Source organism: Gekko japonicus, unplaced genomic scaffold, assembly GCF_001447785.1.
Source record: "Gekko japonicus isolate JY-2015 unplaced genomic scaffold, Gekko_japonicus_V1.1 scaffold273, whole genome shotgun sequence".
Lineage (NCBI taxonomy): Eukaryota > Metazoa > Chordata > Lepidosauria > Squamata > Gekkonidae > Gekko > Gekko japonicus.
In genome coordinates this window covers 523,112-536,634 of record NW_015167539.1, presented here as the reverse complement: position 1 = coordinate 536,634, position 13,523 = coordinate 523,112, and the positions used below count along the sequence as shown (strand labels likewise).

The 13,523-nt window shown below is 40.8% G+C and overlaps 1 protein-coding gene across 1 annotated transcript in view; it reads left to right on the top strand.

The window, feature by feature from the left end:
- Positions 1 to 2,422: 2,422 nt before the first annotated feature.
- The window catches only part of ZBTB20 (zinc finger and BTB domain containing 20), a 37,404-nt gene continuing 26,303 nt past the window's right edge, over positions 2,423 to 13,523 (top strand). The window contains exon 1 of the mRNA XM_015413576.1: positions 2,423 to 2,606. The gene's annotated coding sequence lies outside the window, so the exon portion shown is untranslated. The remainder of the gene's footprint in view (positions 2,607 to 13,523) is intronic.

The window sequence follows — 13,523 nt, the reverse complement described above, 5'->3', positions numbered from 1 at the left end:
CCTGTAACTGATGATCTTTGAGTGTTCATCTGTGTAATCACACCGCCCACCCGTCCTTCCCCACTGCTGTCATCCTCAGTCATTTTCTTTACACGGCTTTGGTTGATAGTGGTCAGAAGGAACTGGCGGGATGTCCGCGCTCCACCCCCATGGCCATGCGCAGTTGGGGTTCCCGCGCAGACTCAAGGTGGAGGCACAAAAATCCTGTTGTGAGCTTTGTACAACACCGATCAGATCAGCGCAGGCACACTAGATCCCATAGGTGTGACTGCACAGATGACCACTCAAAGATCATCAGTTACAGGTAAGCAACCTGTATATTTTCTTAGGATTTTTCTGTTGTTGTTTTCCCAAGGAAACCCAGATACATTTGGGAAGCCAAAATATACCAATAAGGGATTTTTAAGGTATTATTTTTGGCGCAGGTAAATCCAATTTTACACCCCTAGTGGGACCAAAGCATCTTACATTATTCTCCTCTCCTCTGTTTTATCTGCACAGCAACCCAGTTAGGAAAGTTAGTCTGAAAGTATGTGACAAGTCCAAAATCACCTAGTGAGCTTCCACAGCATGGAGATTCGAACCTGGGTCCTCCAGACCGTTTTCTGAAGGTCTAACAGCTATGCTGTGTCAGCAAGCTGCCATAAGATGCTGTATTCATTTTCTGTATTACTTTGCACCCTGCCCATCCCCCGTGTACTTTCCTGTGTAGGTGTTTACTGTCATTTGCTGCTACATCTGCGGAACTGCTCAAGGTCAACCAGCTGGAGGTGGGTTGGAGTGATGGCATTGCTTGGCTTGTTATGTATATCATGCCTGTGAACTGAACTGGTGTTTATGTTACAGAACCGTTGTGTTCCCAAGGAATTGGGCGCTCGTTTTATCGGACTTCCCGCCAGCGGGAAGTGGACTCATTGGTCCTCACCTGGTTCAAAGTTCCTTTATTATGTTCCCTTAGGGGGCTTGTAGTTATTCCTAACAATGCTTGTGTTCTGATCTATCATCGCTTTATAATAAACTCTACTTTGTTCTTCAAACGTGGATTTATTCGAATGCATGGGGAATCGGACATGCTGCCACACTGACTTTCTGGGATGGTTGCTGTTGAACAGTAGCAAGCAGCCAGGCCTAATTGAGTCATGCAAGTTGGGTGGTATCAAGTCACCCAGAGATTGCTGCCAGGCCTAGAGTTGCCAACATCCAGGTGGGACTTGGAGATCTCCCAGAACTACAACTGAACTCCAAATGACAGCGATCTGTCCCCCTGGAGAAAATGCCTGGTTTGGAAGGTGGACACTATGGCATTATATCCAGCTGAGACTTCTCCCCTTCCCAAACATTGCCATCCTTAGTTGTTGTTCAGTCGCACAGTCGAGTCCGACTCTTTGCATCCCCATGGACCTCATCATGCCAGGCCCTCCTGTCTTCTGTCGTGCTCTGGAGTTTGCTTAATTTCATCTTCAGTGCACAGATAACACTGTCTTTGTCTTCCCCTTCTTTTTTTACCTTCAGTCTTTCCCAGCATCAGGGTCTTCTACAGTGAGTGCTCCCTTCTCATTTGGTGGCCAAAGTATTTGAGTTTCAGCTTCAATATCTGGCCTTCCTGTGAACAGTCAGGGTTGATTTCTTTTAGGATTGACTGATTTTATCTCCTTGCAGTCCAAGGGACTCTCAAGTCTTCTCCAGCACCGTCCTTAGACTCTACCATAAAATCTCCAGGAACTTCCCAACTTGGACTGGCAATTCTAATTAGTCCTCCCTCAAAGGCCAAAATGGGCCTGGATAGTGCCCTGTCTCCTCCTTTTGCGTTTTACAGATATCTGATGAAGGGAGTTCTGAGCCATTTAACCCCGTTTTCTGTTTCCCACCAAAAGTGGTGGAGAGCAGAAAGCAGGGGTTTAAATGACTGAGCCATTTAAACCAAACAGCTGAGTGGCAGGGAGCAGAAAGCAGGGGTTTAAATGTCTCTGAGCCATTTAAACCCCTGCTTTCTGCTCTTCATTAACTGCCACAAACTGCCTTAAAATTCATGGAAGTTTGTGTCACCAGTTCTCAAACATCACTTCATGAACCAACCAGAATTCATGATGAACTTTAGTTCATGAGCTGGTTTGTGCCCATCCCTGTTTGGAAGCTACTGGAGTTGAATATAGAATTTGAATTATTTGAAACATTAGAACAGGCCTTCTGTAAACTGATCAGAATGAGAACAGAGCATTTTTTGGTGTGTCTGTGTGTGTATTCCATTTTTTAATATAGCCATTGTACCAGTGTAAATGCAAGGAATAGCACATTTCCAAAATAAGAGAATTCTTTCGTTTGAGACAAAAACAGAAAGTTTTCTTTTAACAGATTCTAAAAATGCCCTTCCCTGCATATGCAGTCAGTCCCTTCAAAGGTCTCTTTGTTTGTTTTCAGGAAGAAACCCAAGACAGCTGAAAAACAGAAGGAGTCTGAGGAGAATGAGATTACGCAGACGGGTGCATGCAGCGCCAAGTCGGGCCTTCCCTGCCTGAACTTTGAAACCATCCCATCTCTGAGCCCAGCTCTCATCCATTCATCACATTCACCAGCAAACCTGCACGCTCACACAGGGTCACCTGATTGTGAGTACAATAGCCCAGTTATGGCATATCTGGATGTGTGCTCTGAAACATGGTTTCCCAATGTCATTCCGTGCTGTCATCAGAGAAATCTCTTCAGTCATTTGTTCTCCTTATTGGATAGGATAAAATTACTGGATTTTTCCAGACATCTGAATACTTCATACAGACATAACTTGATTTGAAGGAAGAACAAGTTCCTTCTCTCTCATACCCAGCTGTGGTCTTTATTTGTTGCGATATATAACCTTCACCCTCAAAGTTCAGATCAAATATTATATAGTGAATACACTTATAGAAGTGCAAATTAAAATAATTAAGTACAGTATAATTTACAAAAGCCATATTTGAACTACCTTAAAGCCAGTTCTGTGGCTGCGAGAATCCAGTAATGATAAATATCTCTCACTGGTTGCAGTTTAATGGATAAGTGGAAAATGTAAGGAATTACTTATTTTAACAATCGTGTCAGATGATAAGGGAAGAGTCAGTTTGATGTGGCATTGTAGAGCCAAACCAGCTCCTTCAACTGGGCCTCAGAAGAGCTTAGGGAGGGATCCCATAGAATTGTGTGTAACCGGTAACAAAGTTGTGTCAGGAATTAGCAAGCCAGCACAGCATTGCAACTGTAGTCTTCTTTCTCCCACACACAACACTGTTTTATATTGATCTCCTGTTACAATACAGTCTCGTTTATTTACTATTTAGTTTAGAGATCTGTACTCCTCCACTTAGCCAGCAGGCATTTAATGTGGTAAGGGGTTACTGAATGACAGATGAAAAAGAACACAACCACCATAAAATCAGTTCAACTTAAAATAGGGTTAAAATTTATAAAACAGTTACTGGGTTTGGGGATAGAGTGGGGGAAAGAATCAAATGAAATAAACGAATGTTTGGGTAAATATAAATAATTTGACCCAGTGCCTGAAACTGTGAAGGACAACCTAGGAGAGTTGAATGATAGCATTCTGTAACTGAAGAGTCACTACAGACAAGGTCCTGTCTCTGGGAGGCCATCCACATCACTTCCAAAGTGGGAGAGACACATAACAACATAAGAGAATCCATGTTGGATCAGGCCAACAGCCCATCCAGTTCAACACTCTGTCGCACAGTGGCCAAAACCAAGGTGCCATTAGGAGGTTCACCAGTGGGGCCACAACTCCAGAAGCCCTCCCACTGTTGTCCCCCAAGCAACAAGAATGCAGAGCATCACTGCCCCAGACATACTGTTCCATCTATATGTTGTGGCTAATAGCCACTGATGTACCTCTTCTCTATATGCTTATCCAGTCCCCTCTTGAAGCTGTCTACGCTTGTAGCTGCCGCCACTTCCTACAGCAATGAATTCTACTCTTTGGGTGAAGAAGTACTTCCTTTTATCTGTTCTAAGCTTTCTGCTCATTAATTTCATTGAATGCACACATATTCTTGTATTGTGAAAAAGGGGGGAAAGTACTTTTTTCTCTGTCTCATGCATAAATGTGTAAACTTCTGTCATGTCACCCCTTATTCGTCATTTCTCCAAGCTAAAGAGTCCTAACCTCTTTAACATTTCTTCACAAGGAAGGTGTTCTACCCCTTAAGCATTTTAGTTGCCCTTTTGTGTACCTTTCCAATGTTATATTTTTTTTGAGGTGCAGTGACCAGAACTGTACACAGTATTCCAAAGGACTTCACACCATAGATTCATACAGGGGGATTATAATACTGGCTGATTTGTTTTCAATCCCTTTCCTAATATTCCCCAACACAGAGTTTTCCTTTTTTTTTATTGCAGTCGCACACTGAGTCGACATCTTCAGTGAGTTATCTACCATGACTCCAAGATCTCTGTCCTGGTGAGTTCCCACCAGTTTGGACTCCATAAACTTATATTTATAGTTAGGATTTTTGGCTCCAATGTGCATCACTTTGCATTTGCCCACACTTAACTTCCTTTGTCTTGTTGACATCCACTCGCCCAACCTCAACAGATCCCTCTGGTTCTTCACAGTTCTCCCTGGTTCTCACTGCCCTGAATAACTTAGTGTCATCTAAAAACCTAGCCATTTTACTGCTTACTCCCAACTTCAAATCATTAATGAAAAAGTTAGAAAGCACCAGACCTAGTAGTAAGCCCTGTGGTATCCCATTGCTTACCGCCTTCCACTGTGAAAACTGCCCATTTATATTCAGTGTGTTTCCTGTTAATTAACCCATTTTTAATCCACAAGAGGACTTCCCCTCTTATCCCATGACTGCTAAGTTTACTTAGGAGCCTTTGATGAGAAAGAAAATCTTGGCAGGTACCCCGTGTCCTCAAGCTGGTGTGTATGGGAGTAGCAGTATTTACTTTCTTTCTTCCTCTCCTGGGAATATCTCTCTCCCTCCTTTTATTCACTCCTCCCGTCCTGCATCGATGACATCCCCCCTCCCTCCCATAAACCAATTTGTGCCTCTTCTACTTTGTAGGATTCTCCTCTGAAGGTAAGGTTTACTTTCCACAGAGATAGTCAACAACTGAATCACTCCATGACTCTGGGAGACGCACAAAAAATGTGTACTTCTCTTTAAATCTTAAATTTGAACTAGATAGAACAGTATCCTCACAACTGGATAGAAGAGATTCTTTATCTTGCATTTGATATAATGAGGGTTTGTTTTTCAGTTTATTCAAAATTTGAAATAACCAGGCAACTGAAACTGGAATGCAAAAAAGTATAGAATATTTCATCAGCTATATAAAATAGTGAATCTTAACAAGAATGCCCTTAGATGAATTAAGCATACATATGACTCTCACTTTGACTGATGACTGGGGTTGTCATACTTTCCTTCTTCTGAAGTGGTTTTAAAATGAAAATTTACAACGGAAAGAAAAGGGAAGGGCCCACTTCCAAGGACTCAGAAGCCAACCAGACTTTCTGGAGGCCAATAAAAAAATTAAGTCATTGCAATAAAAATAAAGGTATCAGTTTCTTTTTTAACTTTAAAATTGCAAAAAGACAAAAAATTAAAACAGCCATATAATTGAGATATTGTTACTGAAATCAGTTCATCTAATATCCCTCCTTTCTTCACTGTATCCTCTTTAGAGAGCAATAGACAAGGGGGGAATCTACCGAGCAAAATTGGTTTATCGTTTTCTTTAATATCCTCTGAGAACAAAAATGTACTGAATAAGCAGGCATGGAACTAAAACAAAACTACAAACTTTATTTTTCAGCAAAGAGGTAAATTCATTAGTAAATGGATAATTCTTCACAGTACTATTGGAGAATTATGAAAACAATAAAAAGTCCAGGGAGTAAATGTGCTTTTCTAGAACTATTTTTTCTTGTCATCCCTCAGATTGCCAGAAATGTTAATGTGGTTCTAGTGTGGGAGGTGTCCCTGGTTTCTCTGTGGCTACATGTTGTCATATTTCTATGGAACAATGGAAAGTTTAATTTCTAAAGACAGCATTGTCTCATATAGTATCTACAGTATAAGAATTGCAAATAAAATTGACACGTATCATTTAAAAAATCCACAAACCTGTAACTGCTAGGGTTGCCAACTGGCCCAGAGAAAATGGTTTTAAAAGAGATTTAATAAGTGGAAATGGGCATTTTTCATGCTATGGAGGTAAATAGCATCCCATTAAGCCTCTGTTAAAGGCACAGGACATAATCAGTTTCCTGAAAGAAAAAGATTTTAATCATTGTTATTGCCTTTTCGAAATATAACAGGAGGACAACATTCCTGTGAAATATACAAACAAGATTTTTTTTCAAAAAAAAGGCTCTTCAGTATTAATGCCATGTGTGTAACATATAGTGCAAATAGTATGTAATACCACATTAGCAATCGTGTTCAAGCTACATTTTCTTCTAAATTTACTGTGATCACAAGAAGAGAAGCACCCAGTTTTCTAAAGTGCTGCTTTAGGGTAAGAAGTTGGCTGTTTTCAGATAAGAAAGAAGCAGGAACATTGGGTTTCTGGGAGGAAGAGGTGGACTTGTCTCGTTTCACCTTGTTCCACTTCACTGCTTGCCATAGTTAAGGGGGGAGGGGATTCCTGAGGGGAGTGCATGGGTGTTTAGAGTGGATGCTTTTACATGTGGACAGTGAGCTATGCCGAAGTAATCCACTTGATCATCATAAAAGGTTTGCCCTGAAAAGAGAAATGTCCACTTTCTTCCAGTGCTTCTTGTTAAGGTATTAACAAGAAGCACTGGCCACATTCTATAAAATTATTACTACAGTTATAGGCTCAGAGCCACTGGAGCCTTCCCATACATCAGCTTGCTGTTTTTATCTGTAAGTGCTCTATCTGTTTTGTGAAACCTGGAATACAATTGTCTTTTTGTTAAAGGATTTTGTATATGGGTTCCAACAGGGACCTAATTATGATTGCAAATTGAGATATGTTTTCAGTAGATGTCATACATCTTTCAAAGAGATTTATAAAATCAAAAATATAAAGTCTAGTCTCAAATTCACCATTTTGAAAGATCTAAACCAGATGGAAATATACAGAATATCTGGCACCAGCGTATGGCACTTGTTCTAATATTTCTCCTTGATAGCCCACAAGAGGATGATTATATAAATTTAAAAGTACTTTTTCAGTGAGTATTTTGACTTTTTAAAGCAATATTTATTAATAGTTTGCAAAGCATTTTTATACTGGAGAAGAGAATTGAACTGAAATGCTAATATGTACCTATGTTCCTATGTATGAGGCCAGATTGGATGGTCATAATCATGGAATTAGAAGAAGTCTTACATGCCATCTACTGCAACCTCCTTCTCAATGCAGGAAGTCCAAAGCTTAGAGTATTCCTAACAGATGGATGTCCAGACTCTCTTTGAAAACCTCCAGGGAGGGAGAGTCTACCACCAACCATAGGTAACTTGTTCCATTCATCTCATAGTTTGGAAGGATCTTCAGATATTCAATTGAAATCTCCCCTCCTGTATGATCTAGTCTTGCTTTTTGGAGCAGCAGAGAGCAATCCGTTTCCCTCTTTAGGTATTTGAAGGATGTTCCTCTTCAGATTATTTCTTGTCCAAGCTGAACATAAACAGCCCCCTTTTATCATAGACTGTTCTTTTTTGTTCTCCTTTGAAGATGTTCCAGTTGTCTAGATTTTTCTTAAAGTGTTATACTAGAACTGATGCCAGAGTATTCCAGATGAGAGCTGACTTGCACAGGATAGAGTGGAAATGTTATTTCTCCTTACTTGGAACTATATTTCTATTAATGTTCCCTAAAATAAGTTAAGCATCTTTTTTTCTATATCACACTGATGCCTCAGATCAGGTATACAGTGCCTAATCACTCCTCTATTAATGGTAAAATGTGAAGAGTCATCTACCATATTAAATGAAGAGAAAAACTATTAACTATAGCAGCTTTTTGGAAAACTATGTGTGGATCTTTATTCAAGTATGAAGAATTTAAAGCCTTTCATAACAATGAAATTATCAGTGAGCCTTCAGAATCAGTTGCCGTAATTGTGCCAGCCTCAATCCAGTACTAGCTGTGCTATATATTGTCCCATGTAATGGATAGTAGAAGAAGAGGGCAAACTTCCCCTTTTTTTTTCAGAAGGCAAACATCCAGTACTCAGAGGTCATTTCAGGGGGGATCGCGGGGGATCGTAGTTCCCCCGGGTGAGGTATGGGGGGCGGGGCACATGACGAAGCCCCGCCCCCTACTTCCGGCCGCCCCGCTTCTGGCCCTCATTCAGCCAGGAGGAGTCAGGAGAAGAGGGAGGGTAAGTTGCTTCCTCTCTGCCTCTCCCCACCCCTGCCTGCCTGGGGCCAGGGAGGGCCTTCGCGGGGCTTCCTTGCACTCCCGCTGGCCTTGCAGGTCCACCGCTGGGCCCCTAATGGGGCTCGGCGGACTGTATTTTGGTCCAACGCGGCTTCCCCCAGGCAGGGGGAATGACTGGCAGGCATCAAGACCCAAGAGAAAGTTGAGATTGGTGTGATCAAGTCTCGGAGGAGGCTTGTATTACACTCTGATCCCCTCCCCCGAACGGGACCGTTGGGGGTGGGGTGTTTGGCCTTATGACACACTTCTGGTGATGTCAGGGGGTGTGGCATATGCTAATGAGTTATGCTAATGAGTTCCCCTAGCTCTTTTTCTACGAAACGACCCCTGCCAGTACTTACACATTTGTTTGTTTGTTTTAAAAAATATTCTGAAAGTTCACACTAAAGAGTTGTGAAATAATAGGTGAGAGTAGTCTTGAAAGGATTTGTGTGTGTGCGTGTTTCTCTCAAACATCTTCCTTGCAGGAAGGAAGACCCCTGAACTGTGGAACTTCCTTCTGGGGGAAATACATCTGGCTGCATCATTAAAGGCTCTCAAGAATAATAATGCGATCATTACATCTGGGGATTCTATGATTTTAAATATTGCTTTCTATTGACATTTTTATTAATTCCATTTTGTGTGTTTTTTCTTATGAGCCAGCTTGGGCTTTCATAGAACACAGAACCAGCATACATACTTACTAAATAAATACATATGTACTAAAAATGACATGCTAAAAAAATTAAAAATCCGCATGTCATTGCCAGAGCAGGACTATTCAGCCTATTGATTCATAATTACATTTTAATGGAAATCCAGTTGTATTGTATCAACACAGAGTAGAACCACTCAGATGTTGTATAGCTTAATAATGCTTTCTAATGAACACAAATGGTCATTTAACATTTCTTGTGACAAGAATGCAAGTCTTGGATTCCTTCCAAGGTTATAATGGAAACAGCCAGTTTGGTACTTTGGATCATGATTGACCTACAAAAGAGGGATTTGGAAAGATGTTCTGTTGTTTTGGGAAAACTGATGTTATTTTTAAGCTTTACATCTGAACTGGCAAACTATAGTTTTGGGGATTCCAAACATTCATTTATAGCACCACCATACTAAGAATATGTTGTCGAAGGCTTTCACGGCCGGAGTTCATTAGTTGTTGTAGATTTTCTAGGCTGTATGGCTGTGGTCTTGGCATTATAGGATCTGACATTTTTCCAGCAGCTGTGACTGGCATCCTCAGGAAGGTGGGGTAGATAATGACTCAGCGCTACTCCACCTTTCTGAGTAGATATAAATTACCTGCCTACCATTTTTCTTCTCACCTTGACACAGAGAGTATTCCATCTTTCGGTGTTGTACCGTCACAGCTGCTGGCAAAACATCAGGTCCTACAGTGCCAAGACCATGGCCATACAGCCCAGAAAATCTACAACAACTAATACTAAGAATACTCACCTGGGAATAAGCCCCATTGAATAGACATGAGTAGGATTCAGAGTAGACGTTCTTAGGGTTACTCTCTTAATCCTGTTTTGGAATCTTGGCTTTCAGATCAACAAAATATAGTTAAATATAGTTTGTCAGAAATCCAGAGATCTATGATTGGCTGTCTTTGTGAGCAAAACGCACCTAAGCATCCTCTGGCTCATTCACGTACTAAAAAAATGCTTTGTCTTTATATCTGAACCAGGCTCTAATGACTTACTGTGTCAGCCTTAGCCATCATTCAGAAACCTCTTCCCTGTGGCAACTATTTTGGTGCCAGTTTTTGGAAATGTTTGAGTTGTGACAATCATACCTCAGTGTTTACGTGTTCATGAAGCCACCAATTCATAGGAACAATGTGAATAGCTAATATAGTTACTTTATTGTTGCATCTCTTTTTAATTTTATGATTTTATTGCTGTTAGCCACTTTGAGAGCCCTTTCAGTGTAAAGCTGTGTTAAAAATTAAATGAATGAACAAAAATGTGCGAACAAATTTGATCTCCCAGCCAAAAGTTCAGTAGTAGACCTGCACAGTTCTGAAACATTTGCATGCTCACACACAATAGCTATAAATTGCTTTTCACGAGCCTAGGCTGTTCTTGGGAAGTTCTTTTCTCTCTCCTTCCTTCTGAATGAGATTAAGGACATTTTGGGTGAGGGCAGAACTATACGTTGGCCTCCCATCCCAAAAGGAGGGCACAGACACCAAAACTTGGATTAAACTAAGGTTTATTTATTTTAACAACTGAAATGCATCTGGGAAACCTTTACCGACATGTGTGGTTTGGTTATCTCTCCATTTCCTAAAATGCCTCAGTGTACCGTCAATCTAATTAGCCCATATCAATCCAACAACCAGTCCTATCTTGCCAGCCTATTCTTTCCAGTGGTCCCTGTAATAAGTCCCCCTTCCCTTATGGCAGGAAACATGAAGGAAAAGGGATTTTCTCAGGGCCAGTAAAAGATAGCCTCCTCTGAATTCCGGCTTGGTCCTGAAGTGACTGATTAATCTACTACTGTACTTAAAGGAAGGGTGGGTGGGGCAGCTCTGTCAACAAAAGGCTGGCACAAATGGACATGCGTGTTTTTAAATATCCCTCTGAAGCAGCCATACTGTCAATTGGGCTTCACAAGACTGTCATCTGGTTCCCTCCTTTCGAGGGACCCAACAACAACTTCTGTCCCCAAGGAGTAAAGTGACCTTATGTTTAGTTCCATGATCATTTTAAAAGATTAGTTTTCCTTTTCCAAACACAGCCACTAAGGCTGCTCTTTTTGAAGGGGAGAATGGTACCTGGAGGAGGGGACTCTTTAACTCATTCAATCCCTGATATTTTTCCTGCTTAAAAATATTTCCCCCAAAAGACTTGCACTGTTGCTGAGGGGAAATTATGGGTATCTAAATATTTTCCCCAACAGAGGTAAAAGCAGCTTGGGTAACATTTTTCTGTGAGTACACTGGTAGGAAGGAAAGGGTTAAGAAGTCCGTTTCCACCCACAGTTTAAAAAAAATTACTGTATATATTTGGAAAAGAAAAAATTGGTCTTTTAAAATTATGATGGAAGTCACCTTAATGTGTTATTCTGACCTAAATTACAGAAAAAACAGCCAAGCCCTGCTGTAACAGCCATGAGGGAACTACAGCCAGAGTTATAAGCAAGATTTCTAGATTGAGGTATAGGCATGTCTTTTGGTACATAAAAACATTCTTAAATTACCATTAACACTGTAGACAACATTGGCAGTATATAACCAGTAGTGTTTTAAAGTATGAAATATGTATTTAGGTTTTCATACAAAAACTAAAATCAAATGTGTATATTTTAATTAGAAATAATTGCACAGAATTAAAACATGAGGAAAATGTTTCCATACAGTTCCGAGCACAGTATAGATACAGACTGACAGAATCCCTTTTCCAATTAGATACTAAAATCAAAATACAAAGTCCCATCAAATGGTGTTCTAAACCTCTCCCAGAAGAGGTTCCAGTTTCCGGCGACTTGCAAACGAACGCACCCTATCGAGCACCGATAGGTGTGATTCAGATCGAGGCAGCAGGGAGGGGGCTCAGATGCTTTGCCCCCCCCATGAAGCTCTTGTAGGGAGCTTCTAGCCTGGAGCGCTGAAGGAGCCACTCCTGCTCCCGAAGCCGTGGCTTGGGGTTTGGGGCTCTTTTTTGCTCCTCAAGGTCCTGTTGCCCCGAGGCCAGCAATGGCGACCAGAGACGTTACCAGACCAGAGCATGCAAGAGCCTAAGCAAAACGGACTCTCCCTACGGGAAGACATCCAGCGAAAGAAATGAGTGGAGAAGTTTCAAAAGAAAGACAAATGCAAAGAGGGTGGAGGAACTGACAGCGAGACGGCAAAGCTCCATAGAGAGGGGGGGGCTCCCGAGAGGAAGAACCCTACCCTACAGTGTAAAAAGCAGCAAAATGGGAAGCAAGCCAATACTAAGCTGTTAGAAACCCACCCAGCTCAAACGGGTCGCAGACAGACCTAATATTCATTGCTGAGAAAAAGCTTAGAACTTTTTTAAAAAACTTTTACTTTAATATAAACAATGTCACAGTGAGGGTGGAAAATGGCATTCAGAGGCACCACAGGAAATGCCAGCACAGCATCACCAGTCACAAGACCAGAAACTACCACCAACTTAGCTTGTACAATTTTTGAAGCCTTGCGCCCCCTGATGGATCAGCTGACGAATCTCAACAAGAAATTTGATGATTTGCAGAAGGAGCTGAAGGAGACTAAAGTTAAATCAGAGAAGACAGCCCAAAAGCTAAAAAAGGTTGAAACTAAGACCAAAGAAATGGATCAAAGAATGGACATTGCAGATAAAGAAAGAGCTTCTGAAAAACAACAACTATTACAACTACAAGTGGAAAGATCCCTATATGTCTTAAGATTTCAAGGGGTACCGGGGAAAAAAGATGACAATTTAAGAGAAATCTTAAGTCAAGCATTGCCCCCCCTGATCAACAGCAAACCTAAAATACTGCAAGCGAATATAGACATGATCTTCAGAACCTATTCAGAGTTTGTGAAAAAAAAGTAATCTTCCATGGGAAATATTTGTCAAATTTGCAAAAAGATCAACAAGAGACTTGATACTTAAAACTTCTACTGCGACAACTCTAAAAATTCAGGAGGAAGAGATAAAAATATTGAAATATTGAAAGATGTTCCATTAGAAATACGTAAGAAGAGGAAGCAATACAGAAACATCACAACATTTCTCCAAAAGAACAATGTCCAATACTGATGGATTTTACAGAAGGTCTTATATTCAACTACAAAGTGAAGAAGGAAAAGATTGACTCTCTCTCTAAAGCAGAATTATTCCTGAAGCAACATCAAACTTTGACAAAACAAAGTAAGAAAGCAGAGAAAGAGAAGACGACAGAAAACAACAGTGAGTATCAGGCATCAGCCACTGACAGCTCCTCTTCTACTTCGGTGTCCCTGGGTGAAATCTTTGACTCTGACTTTGATTCTGACCTGGGAGCTGTGGCTCCCAGACCTTATAAAGTTAAAATCCCCTTGCAAAAGAAGAAGAAGAGCAAAGACAAGAAGACATTTAAATGAAGATCTAAGAATTTTCTATGTAAAATTTAAAGAATCT